Here is a 12,084-nt window from a genome sequence, read left to right on the forward strand (position 1 = left end):
AATTCTTCCCTTTTTAAAATATATTTTAAGATGTAATGAAGGACCAACCAGAAAATATCTCCATATCGTTCAGAATACCAGTCCGATTTCTAGCTGTTCATCTGGCTTCACAACTTCTGGAGCGATGGAATGGGAGATACCCTCAGCAGCCCAAGTATCTACAAGAAGGTTAAGGAGTAGAAGACGACAGTTCCTAACAAGTAGTGCTAAGTCCCCAGGCCAGGTATAGGCACCATTCAGTAGGGCTAATTGGGGTGAAAGGGAGGGAAGAACTTCGTATAAAAAGCACAGTTAAAATTAGGCAAAATGGGCCAAGCACAGTGACTCAAGCCTGTAATTCCAGAACTTTGGGAGGCTGAGGGAAGCAGATCACCTGAGGTCGGAAGCCGAGATCGTGCCACTGTACTCCAGCCTGGGTGACAGAGCAAGACAACATCTCAAAAACAAAACAAAACAAAACCTAAGAAAGTATTTCCAACATTGATTTCATAGAGTTTCTGTGAGGGTTATGTGAAATTATATATGTGAAAGGGCTTTGTTGCACATTGCTGAGTTATATTTTGGTGATAATTTTCTATTCTTTGATGCCAGGCTCTGCTATACAAAAAGCATGGACCTCTCACCAGGGTGCCAGTTCTTAATGCTAACTTGTGCTACCTGTCCTTTGTGACCGGTCAGGGAGTCTTTGCTCATCAGTAGTCATTTAGGGACCCGATATGGTATAGGGCAGCCACCAAGATAAATATTTCTTCTGCCATATCAACATAATTTTATGTATGGTTGATTCAGTTCCCAGTCTTGTGACCTATGCATCTCATGTTGTAGTGACTCAAACCTGCTGGGTTATCCAGGACTGTAATTTTTTTTTTTTTTTCTGAGACGGAGTCTTGCTCTGTTGTCCAGGCTGGAGTGCAGTGATGCAGTCTCGACTCACTGCAAGCTCCGCCTCCCAGGTTCACACCATTCTCCTGCCTCAGCCTCCCGAGTAGCTGGGACTACAGGTGCCTGCCACCATGCCTGGCTAATTTTTTGTATTTTTAGTAGAGATGGGGTTTCACCATGCAGGCCAGGATGATCTTGATCTCCTGACCTTGTGATCCGCCCACCTCAGCCTCCCAAAGTGCTGAGATTACAGGTGTGAGTGACCGCTTCCACCCCAGGACTGTAATTTTTAAAAACCCATGGTGAGATCTGGCTTCAGATATGACTGGATTCAGATATTCAGAAGATGTCATCAGATCATTCTCTTGCTATCTCAGCACCATGTAATTCTATCTGAATTTATAAATAACGATTTATAATTTATTATAATTATCAGAATGAAGGAGAGTAAAATCCTTTATTGGAGTATAACACATGATTATTTCAAAGAGGAGTTGATCAGTGTTCCCCTGAGAGTAAGAATGCATTATATACAGTGTGGACATCTCCAGGACCTTCCAAACATAAGTAAGTATATAGTTTCTGAAACATTTATTTTAGTAACATATCTATACAAAATTAAACTAGGGAAGGTTTCCCTTCTCTTTGATCTGACACCTCTTCCCATAACAGAGCAGCTCTTACAATCATTTTGAACTAATTAATAACTATAGGACATACCAAACAAACCCAAGTATTTCTTACATTTTCCTGTTTATGAGTGCCATATCATAGGCTCCAAGATAAGGGTCTGTTTTGACTTTGTTCATTTATGTAAATATAAATATATGTGTATGTGTGTGTGTGTGTGTATATATATATATATAATGAAAAGCATAACAGAACAAAGCACAAAACTGTAGTTCTGATGAGAGACAATTTCTGCTATTTGGGCAGATTACACAGAAGGTAAATAATCTTTCTCTTTCTCTTGTTGAACAAACTATCACTTAAGCAAAGATAACCAAAGGTGAATATTTTTAAATATAATATTTTGAATTAAAGATTTTACAAAGATTTTAATGAATAAACCCATCAAAATCAAGCCAACTTTTGTCCAAATTTTAATATATTTTATTCTTTTCAGTATTCGCAGCTATTATAAAGCACAAGTAAAGTTCACTTTCCCCAAACCTTCCAAAACTTACAGCATCCTCTCCAGTTTTGTGTGTTACTATCTTTCGCATGCTGCAACAACCACACATTTCACTCTAAGAGAAAAATAGTCCTGTTTTCTTTGGATAAACAAAAACATCACATTTTCTTTTTACATGTTTAGGGATCCCCAAGACCACCCCCGGGTTCAATGATTCACTAGAAGAATCCACAGGACTCAGCATGTTGTCATTTTCTTGGCTGTGGTTTATTACAGTGAAAGGATACACAGCAAAACCAGTAAACAGAAAAGGCTCATGAGGTGGCAAGGTCTGGAGGAAACAAGGAACAAGCTTCCCCGGGTCCTCTCCCAGTGAAGTCACACAAGACTTGCCCAATTGCCCCAGCAAGGAGTTGTGACAGCATGTGTGAAATGTAATCTATCAGGGAAGCTCAGTAAAGATTCAATTCCAAAGGTTTGTACTGGGTGCTGGTCACATAGGCACTCTCTGTGTAGCATGTACCAAAACTCCAGACTTCCAAAAGGAAAGCAGGTGTTCAGCATAAACTGCATTGTTTTTACAGACAGTTTAGGAGCAGTGATTCACTTTAATTCTGGAATTAGTGGGAATGATCCCAAAGTTATAGTTCCCAGATGCCAGCCATGGCCAATCTTGTAGGCAAGTCTTTCTAAAGATAGCAGGCTCGGACTTGCTATGTTAACTTTTCTGCACAGTTTCGTTGACACTGTTGTTTTCATACAGCCTCCTAGCCACTCATATTAATCACAAATTTGCTAACCAAAGAAATTAATTGGGATGTAGATAATCAGAACTCTCTACGTTGACAGGCAGCTTAGCAGATGAGCAAAACTCACAAACACATATAAAATGACCTCCTGCAGCCACACATCCCTTTTACACCTTCTTAGCACACACATTTCCTAGCTCTGTCTACTGAAAGGGGCTGAAAGCAATGACACCTCCTTTGCAATGAGCCCAGATCTTGGTTTCTGACATTGTTCTCTACTAAAAGGAACCAAGGCTCCTCAAAAATGGCTGATTGCAGGTCTAAGGGAAGGAAACTCCAAGAAGATCTTGGAACATCTTATTCCAGAAAAAAAAAAATTAATACTCAAAAAAATGATGAGGTAGGTCACAAAGACACAGGAAGTAACCCTCACTGACTAAATCCAAAACAATTTGAGCAGCAAAACAAGAAAATGATGAATTGTAAACCATTGAAAAAGTAGTAGTCCTTGAGTTCACATTGATAATAAGTAAATAAATGAGCGATATCAGAGGACCCTTGCTTTCGCAGAATACCCTATGCCAATGGTTAAATGCGAAGGGAATGTTGGAGCTGGAAAACTATCATTTCGTAGCCATAACAGTAAAGACTGATTCAAGCAAGAATCATCAATGGATGCTAAATCTAAGGGGAAATTTTGATGAGGAACAGGATATTTGCATAGAATTGAAGTATCTTTTCCAGAGATTGTTATGATTAGCAATTGCAAGGCAAAAAATAATTGTGGAAGAACTGGGAAAAACTTTGATTACATCATCAAAATTAATATAATGAGTAAGCGGCACATGGACATTGTGTGCCTCAGATGTGATGCCATGAGAAGGACATAACATAATGTGTATACTATTCTGGCTGGGAATGCATAACGAATCTAATCATGAGGAAATATTTGACAAACTCCAAAATGAGGACTATTAAAAGGACTGCATTCTTCAAAAATATTAATGTCACACAAGGAAAAGCTGAATAACTATTCCGAATTAAAAGAGACTAAAGCATCATGACAACCAAATACAATACAGGATCTTTGACTAGGTCTTGTGTGAGAGAAAATCTCTTAAAGACATTATTGGTTCAATTTTTCAAAACTGGAATACAAGCAATAGAATAGATTAATGTATTGATTTTAAATTTACTGCAGTTGATAGCTATATCATGGTTGTGTAAAGTATTAATAATATCCTCATTATTGAGAAATGCATATTGAAGTATTTAGAGGTAAGGAAGAGTAATGTACGAAATTTACTCTCAAATGATTCAAGAAAAATTTGTATATAGAAAGAGCAAATGATAAAACAAGCAGGATTAAATGTTAACTGTGTCAGTCTAAGAGGAACCTGGCTATCCTTTGTAATTCTATTGCAGTCTTTGTGTAAGTTTCAGGTTACTTCCAAATTTAAAAAAAACTAAGCGAACACATATATTGACCCAAAGTTAGACCCATTCTGTAACGTAAAAATACAAGGCAAAAATATATATAATACAACTATGTTAAAAGACCCTTTTTTCTATCTTACCTAAAACTTAACATCTCCAATGATTGATTATCCATTAATAAGCTTTTTGTTTTTTTTTTTTTTTTTGGAGACAGAGTCTTGCTCGGTAGTCCAGGCTGGAGTGCAGTGGTGCGATCTCAGCTTACTGCAACCTCCGCCTCCTGGGTTCAAGCGATTCTCCTGCCTAAGCCTCCCCAGTAGCTGGCATTACAGGTGCCCGCTACCATGCCCGGCTAATGTTTTGTATTTTTAGCCTCCTGGGTTCAAACGATTCTCCTGCCTCAGCCTCCTGAGTAGCTGGGATTACAGGTGACCGCCACCACAGCTGGCTGATTTTTTTGTATTTTTAGTAGAGACAGGGTTTCACCGTGTTAGCCAGGATGGTCTCAATCTCCTGCCCTTGTGATCCGCTGGCCTCAGCCTCCCAAAATGCTAGGATTACAGGTGTGAGTCACCATGCCCGGCTTAATAAGCTCTTTTTAAATTTTTTTTTTTTTTTTTTTGAGGCAGAGTCTGGCTCTGTCGCAGGCTGGAGTGCAGTGGCGCTATCTCAGCTCACTGCAAGCTCCACCTTCTGGGCTCACACCATTCTCCTGCCTCAGCCTCCCGAGTAGCTGGGACTACAGGCTACAGGCGCCTGCCACCTCACCCGGCTAATTCTTTTGTAGTTTTTAGGAGAGATGGGGTTTCACTGTGTTAGCCACGGTGGTCTGGATCTGACCTCATGATCCTCCTGCCTCAGCCTCCCACAATGCTGGGATTACAGGCGTGCGCCACCACGCCCAACCAAAATCTTTCATGAAGAGAAGATATTTCCACCTTTAACTGACAAAAATCCCAAAAACTTATGTCAATAATTTATTTTTAAAAACTTCTCAAAGATCATTTAGAAAGATTGATACCACAGTAGAAAAAGTATAAAAAATTGCATAGACCCCTGAAAATATGATTATATACGTTTTCTTTTTTGTTTTGTGTTTTTGAGACTGAGTTTCACTCTTGAAGCACAGGCTGGAGTGCAATGGCGCAATCTTGGCTCACTGCAACCTCTGCCTCCCGGGTTCAAGCGATTCTCCTGCCTCAGCCTCCTGAGTAGCTGGGATTACAAGCATGTGCCTGGCTAATTTCTTTTCTTTTTTGGTCTTTTTTTTTTGAGATGGAGTTTCGCTCTTGTCCCCCAGACTGGAGTGCAATGGCACGCATGTTCTTGGCTCACTGCAACATCTGCCTCCCCGTTTCAAGCAATTCTCCCGTCTCAACCTCCCAAGTAGCTGGGATTATAGGCGCCCGCCACCATGGCAAGCTAATTTTTTTGTGTTTTTAGTAGGTTTCATCATGTTAGCCAGGCCGGTCTCAAACTCCAGACCTCAAGTGATCCGCCCACCTTGGCCTCCCAAAGTACTGGGATTACAAGCATGAGCCACCGTGCCCAGCCTGATTATATACATTTTCAATAAACATTTATGAAAATGGTCTCAGGCCTTTTAATAATCAGAAGACCAAAATAAATAAAAATGAAATAACATTATCCACTAACCAGATTATATAAAAGGAAGACTGACAAAATCAAGTGTTGGAAAGGACATCTAATTAGAACTCAAACTTGTGGTTGGGTTATATATTAGTCAAAAAAGTCTTTGGAATTAAAATTTAATTGATAAATTGTATGTATTTGTGCTGTACCACATTTTACATATATATATACACACACACACACACAGAGACACACATTGTAGAATAGCTAAATCTGTGTATGTATGTATAGCCACAGACATACGTTGTAGAATGGCTAAATCAAGCTGTCTAGCATATCAGTTACCTCAGATACTTATCTTTTGTGTGTGTGTGTGTGTGTGTGTGTGTGTGTGTGTTGAGAACATTTAAAATCTGCTGTCTCAACAATTTCAAGTTTTACCACATTGTTATTAACTGTAGTCAACATGTTGTACAATAGAGCTCTTGAGCTTTTCGTCCTAGCTGAAATTTTTAGTGACATGCATTGCATTTGAACATATGCAGTTACTATGACCAAGCTATTTTATTTGTAGGTCTGTACTTAACTAAAATATCTATGCATGTGTACCAAAATAAATTAACAAGAATGTTCATAGTAGCTTTATTGCTAATAGTCCCAAAATGGAAACAAACCAATGTCCATCAACAGTATAATTGATAGATATGCCATATTCATACAGAGCACTATCAAGCGGGGAAAAGAAATGAACTGCTTGGGCCGGGGACGGTGGCTCATGCCTGTAATCCCAGCACTTTGGGAGGCCAAGGCGGATGGATCATGAGGTCAGGAGATGGAGACCGTCCTGGCTAACACAGTGAAACCCCATCTCTACTATAAATACAAAAAAATTAGCCGGGCATGTGGTGGGCGCCTGTAGTCCCAGCTACTTGGGAGACTGAGGCAGGAGAATGGCATGAACCTGGGAGGCAGAGCTTGCAGTGAGCCGAGATCGCGCCACTGCACTCCAGCCTGGCCGACAGAGCGAAACTCCGTCTCAAAAAAAAAGAACTGCTTCATGAAACTGCCTGAAGGAGTGTCACAAATGTAATGCTGGGCCAAAGAAGCCACACACAAAACCATTGCTACCGAATGGCCCTCCATGCATCCATTTATGAAACAGGCAACACTAACTGAGGCTGCTAAAAACCAGGTGACTCTTTGCTTTGGCAGGACAGATGGGCAGTGGTTAGGGAGCAGAGCTTCAGGAGAGGGATTTCCAGATTGTTATTTTTATTTCATTTTCTTGGACTGTGTGGTAGTTCCAAGCATGTCTCCTCTTTGTGAGAAATCACTGAGTAGTAGAATAATAGGATTCTTGTGTATATTATACTTGAATAAATATATTTGAATTCCTTTTTTCCATTAGGACAAATAATATAAATTATAATAAATCTTTGCAATTTTAATATTATTTCTAGTTGATGAAAAATAAGTCACCCGAAGGATTCCACACTTGGGTATTTCAATATAGAACCTATGCATGCAAATATGTATTTCTAGAGATCCAAAACTAATTAATGTCATTTGAGTGTCAAAAAGCACAGTTGTGTTTACAATTTGCTCTCTAACCTTTTACTTGAAATTAAGCTAACTATCCACATCCATCAATGAAACGGCTTTCACAGAAGAGTCCAATCCATGGCATAAATGATAGAAACTTTAGAAAAGTCATTTCTTCTTCATTATTTATGTAAAAACATTAAATTTCTTAGGAACACAGGCCAACAAACTCTGTTTAATGTTACTTTCATTGCTTTCTGTAGTCTTGTTACCAGAGAAGATTTTTATGTTTCAGAATTGCACAGAGGGAAGAACTGACTATTATGGTTACCACTGTGGCCATCGAGACAAGGCACATGATTCCTAGGATCCCAGCAATGACCCTCCCTGGATGGTGATGGGAATTAAGAGACCTGCCATGGAAATTGTAGGGGTGGAGTAAACAGTCTCTATAAAGCTTTCTCTGTGTCTGGTACTTGAAGTCCACAGGCAGTAAACAAGGGAAGATTACAGAACAGGCAAGGAGGGATTCCATGAGCAAGAGCTGGAACCCTATAAAAATAAAGTGAAACCCATGTTCATGAAGCTAAACATAGGCCAGTAACCCAGCAGTCAGAGAAACTAAAGGAAAAATCCCAGGAAAGGCAGAGCAATTACAGGCTTAGCTGCTGTTTCATGCCAATGAGATAAGTCAACAGATCAGCAACAAGTTTATATGTGTGTGTGTGTGTGTGTGTGTGTGTGTGTGTGTGTGCGCATGCGTGTTCACGTGGACACTTGCTACAAAATTCAATTCATTTTATTCCAGTATGTGAGTGTACACATGTGTGCATGTGTGCACTCCTGTTGACCCAGTTTCTGCTGTGTGGCCAGGTCGGTGACCCTGGACAACCCCAGTTGTGCCCTCAGTGACGTCTGCAGGGATGGAGCACAGCCCCTGCTGTTGGGCATTGCACTGTGTGATGCCATCCTTGGGACCCTCGGGATGATGGAACCCAATAGGCTTCCTTAGGCTTTCCTTTTGGATGGACAGGAAATAGATGACGCTCTATTGTCATTTTGTTTTCTTTCTTTCCATGGATTCTGTGACCATCTTCCTCTCCTCATCGACTCTGCAAGAAGGGGATTCCTGGTGGGGGAAGGGTAACTGGTGAGAAATGAGGTACCAGGAAATTAGCAAAGGGTCTTCTGGTCATCTGGGGACAGTTCTCATGCGGTCCCCAGCCTAGTCTCAAGGGTTCTGGGCCGGTCATCCTGCAGCCTCGGTGCTGTGCCTAGGAAGAACCCTGGGAGACCCAGCAAAATGGGGTGCCTGGTCTGAAAAATGTCCCCCCGTTCCTCTGGCTCTGCGGCTCAGGAATAGGCTGAGATATCATGTCCGGGCAGTGCCAGGCCACCTCACTACCCCCTTTGAGGGGAGCCCAGAGGGCTTTTGGGGGCAAGTGTGAAGCTGGGCACCCAGAGGCTGAGGCCAACTGTCCCTCCCTGTGTCCTGGAGGAAGGGCCTGACCAAGAAGACCCCCTAGGGCATGGCCTGTGGGTGCTGATGAGGGAAACGGAGGTCTGTGGACTGAGGGAGGAGTCATTGGCAGGGGACATTGAGCACCGCAGCTCAGGGTTCTGCCCAGTGGGGGACTGGTCAGTGGGAACCTGGTCAGTGGGGGCCTGGCTGGCATAAGCCTGGCCAGGTGGCTACTAGGTGACTTCAGGCAGGATTTGTCCTTGGAGCCTCCTTGCCGCCATCTGTAGTGGGAACGAGTCATGGCACTCCAGAGGGCTGCTGGGAAGAGGAGGTGAGCAGGTGTGTGGAATCCAGCTCTGCCAAACAGATCTAGCACTTTACAGCCTAGCTGAGTCCCTTGCTAGGGAGGGGATCTGCCCTTTGCCTTTTGCCCCCAACCCTCAACCTTCTGCCCCCTATCCTCCATCTGCAATGCCAGGACTGCCCTGGATGGGGAGGTCTGAGTTTAGGGAACACCGTGGATGCTCTGACGATGGCCATGGGTCCCAAGGCAGAAGACAGTGACAAGGGTGACCCAGTGTCTTGGGTGCAATATGAGTGGGGCAGCCGGGCCCAGCCAGAGCAGTGACAAAGGCATGCACACATGTGTTCACCCACATACACGTGCCTGCTCACATGCACAAACTGCACACAAGCATGTTGACACGTCAGAGGGTGGAGGGTGCTGACTGTGCCCTGCTGACCCAGGCAGGGGCCCATTGTGATGGGTGTCATGACCCCACAATATCACTGGTGCTGAGCACTCGCCCACCTGCCTGCCTGCCCTCTCTCTGTCTGGAGCTCTTAGAGACAAGACATAGAGTTGTTTGGTTCTCAGAAGAGGAGATTTTGCTAAGTAAGAGACACAGCCGACTCAACCAACTCAGGTGAGTGTGACCTGCTCTGTTCCCTCCCTGCTGACCTGGGGACAGTCAGTACCTGGTGGGCAGTGCTGGCCTCTGGGCAGGTGCTGAGGAGGGTCATCCCTGAGCACTCACCGGGTGCCTGTTCTGGACTGACCTGGTGGAATCTGTGGGGTGGGTGCTGTCCCCGAATGCACCCATTCCACAGGTGAAATGTCTAGGGTCAGAGAGGTAGTGACTGGCCAAGGGACCCAGATGTGATCCTGGCCTGTGCTTTCAGTCCTGCCCTGTGCACGCCCTGACCTCTGTAGCCCTAGATTCCAAATCTGCCCAGGGTTTTCTGCCGCCTGATGGGACAGAGTCTGGCCATGGAAGAGCCCCTGGGATGGAACTCCTATGGTGGGGTGGAGGGAGGTGGTGCTCGGTCCAAGTCTGTGCCCTAAGCTGGGTCCCCACAGGAGGAGGTCTCACCAACTCAGACTTCACATGCAGTCACTGATGGTCCCTGCAGGACCCACTGGACACATGGGGTCCCTTGTCTGGGAGTAGGGAGCCCTCTGCCTGTGGGCAGTTCTGGTAGTGGACCTTGAGCACTGCTGCTCTGGGGCCTGGGCAGGGGGGACCTGGAGAGTGGGGACCTGGTCAGGAAGGCCTGGTTGCTGGGGGACTGGTCAGCGAGGACATGGTCAGTGGGGAATTGGTCATCAGGGGCCTGGTCAGCAGAGTCTTGGCCACTGGGGCTTAGTCAATTAAAACTTGGTCAGCGGGAACATGGTCAGTTAGAGCCTGGTCATCAGGGGCCTGATCAGCGAGGACCTAGTCAGAAGGCCTGGTCACTGGGAAAATGCTCAGTGAAAGCCTGGCCAGCAGCGGTCTGGTTAGTGGGGGCCTGGCCAGATGGTTGCTGGGTGACTTCAGGCACGGGGTTTGTCCTTAGAGCCTCCCTGCCTCCATCCGTAGCAGCTATGAGTCATGGCACCCCGGAAGGCTTCTGGGAGGAGGAGGTGAGAAGGTGTGTGGAATCCGACCCTGCCACTCACACCTAGCATTTTACAGTCTAGCTGAGTTCCCCCTAATGAGGGGCCCTGTCCCGTGCCCTCTACCTCCTATCCCCCATCTGCATCTTCAGGACTGCCCCGGGTGGGGAGGCCTGAGGTTGGGGAGGACCCATGGATGCTCTGATGCTGGCCACAGGCCTCAAGGGAAGGTGACACTGCTGAGGACTTGATGAGGACTTGGGTGCACATGTAAGTGGGACAGCCAGCCCTGGCCAGAGAAGCTACTTGTGCACACACATGTTCACCCACATAAACGTGCATGCTCACCTGCACAAACACATTTTGACACCTTGGGGGCTGGAGGACACTGACTCTGGGCCCTCTTGACCTGGGCAGTGGCCCATTGTGATGGGTGCCATGACCCCACAATGTCACTGGTGCTTAGTGACTGCCCATCCGCCCACCCGCCCACCTCTGTGTTGTGCGGCACTTGGACACAAGACACACACAGGTGTCTGGTTCTGTGCATAAACGACTTTTCTAAGTGACAGACACAGCTGCCTCAGCAGACTCAGGTGAGTGACCTCTGGGCAGATGCCGAGGAGGGTCATCCCTGAGCACTCACCGGGTGCATGTTCTGCACTGACTAAGTGGACCGCCCTCTCCTTTGTCCTCACAGTGACTCTGTGAGGTGGGTGCTGTCCCCAAATGTAGCCATTCCACAGGTGAGATGTGTAGACTCAGAGAGGCGGTGACTGGCCCAGAGACCCAGATGTGACCTGGTCTCTGCTCTCAGCCCTACCCTTTGCCATGCTGGACTTGAGCTCTGACCTCTGTGGCCTCCCTACTGTAGATTCCAAATCTTCCTGGAGTTCTGGACTTCAAGGAGGCAGGGTCTGGTCCTGGAAGAGCCACTGGGACAGAGCCCCTGTGGGTGGGGTGGAGGTTGCAATTCTCAGTCCAAGTCTGGGTCCTAAGCTGGGTCCCCACAGGAGGAGGGCTCACCAACTCAGACTTCAGATGCGGTCACTGATGGTTGCTGGACCCACTGGACATATGGGATCCTTTGTCTAGGAGTGGGGCAGGGATCCCTCTGCCCTCAAGCAGTTGTGGAAAATGAAGGAGCCCTGGAGGGCTGCCTGGAGGGTGACGATCGTCCCTTCTGGTCAAAGGGGCTTGGGGACTGGAACCCTCCCGCAGCGTCCCATTCTCTCTGTCTGATCCTCTAGAGGCCTTACCCTCCCTTTGCCCCGAGTATTCCCGGCAGGGACGGTCCCCCCGGGTGTTCTCTAGGACTAAGGCCCCAGAGTTCTCTTGTTCTTTCTTGGTGACCCAGGAAAACAAAGCCCCCTCCGGTATTGACAGCTAGGAATTGTGGTGTCCG

General features: G+C 45.6%; 1 protein-coding gene across 2 annotated transcripts in view; it reads left to right on the forward strand.

Annotated features, from left to right (window-relative positions):
• LOC105473504 (zinc finger protein 286A) overlaps positions 1 to 12,084 on the forward strand; it is a 32,790-nt gene that overhangs the window by 20,440 nt on the left and 266 nt on the right. Inside the window, exon 7 of one of the 2 annotated variants that reach the window (XM_011727311.3) lies at positions 31 to 159. The exons of the other annotated variant lie outside the window; for it this stretch is intronic. The gene's annotated coding sequence lies outside the window, so the exon portion shown is untranslated. Of the gene's footprint in view, positions 1 to 30; positions 160 to 12,084 lie in introns of those variants that run through there. 2 annotated transcript variants of the gene reach the window in all.

This window comes from Macaca nemestrina, chromosome 17 (genome assembly GCF_043159975.1).
Source record: "Macaca nemestrina isolate mMacNem1 chromosome 17, mMacNem.hap1, whole genome shotgun sequence".
Classification (NCBI taxonomy): domain Eukaryota; kingdom Metazoa; phylum Chordata; class Mammalia; order Primates; family Cercopithecidae; genus Macaca; species Macaca nemestrina.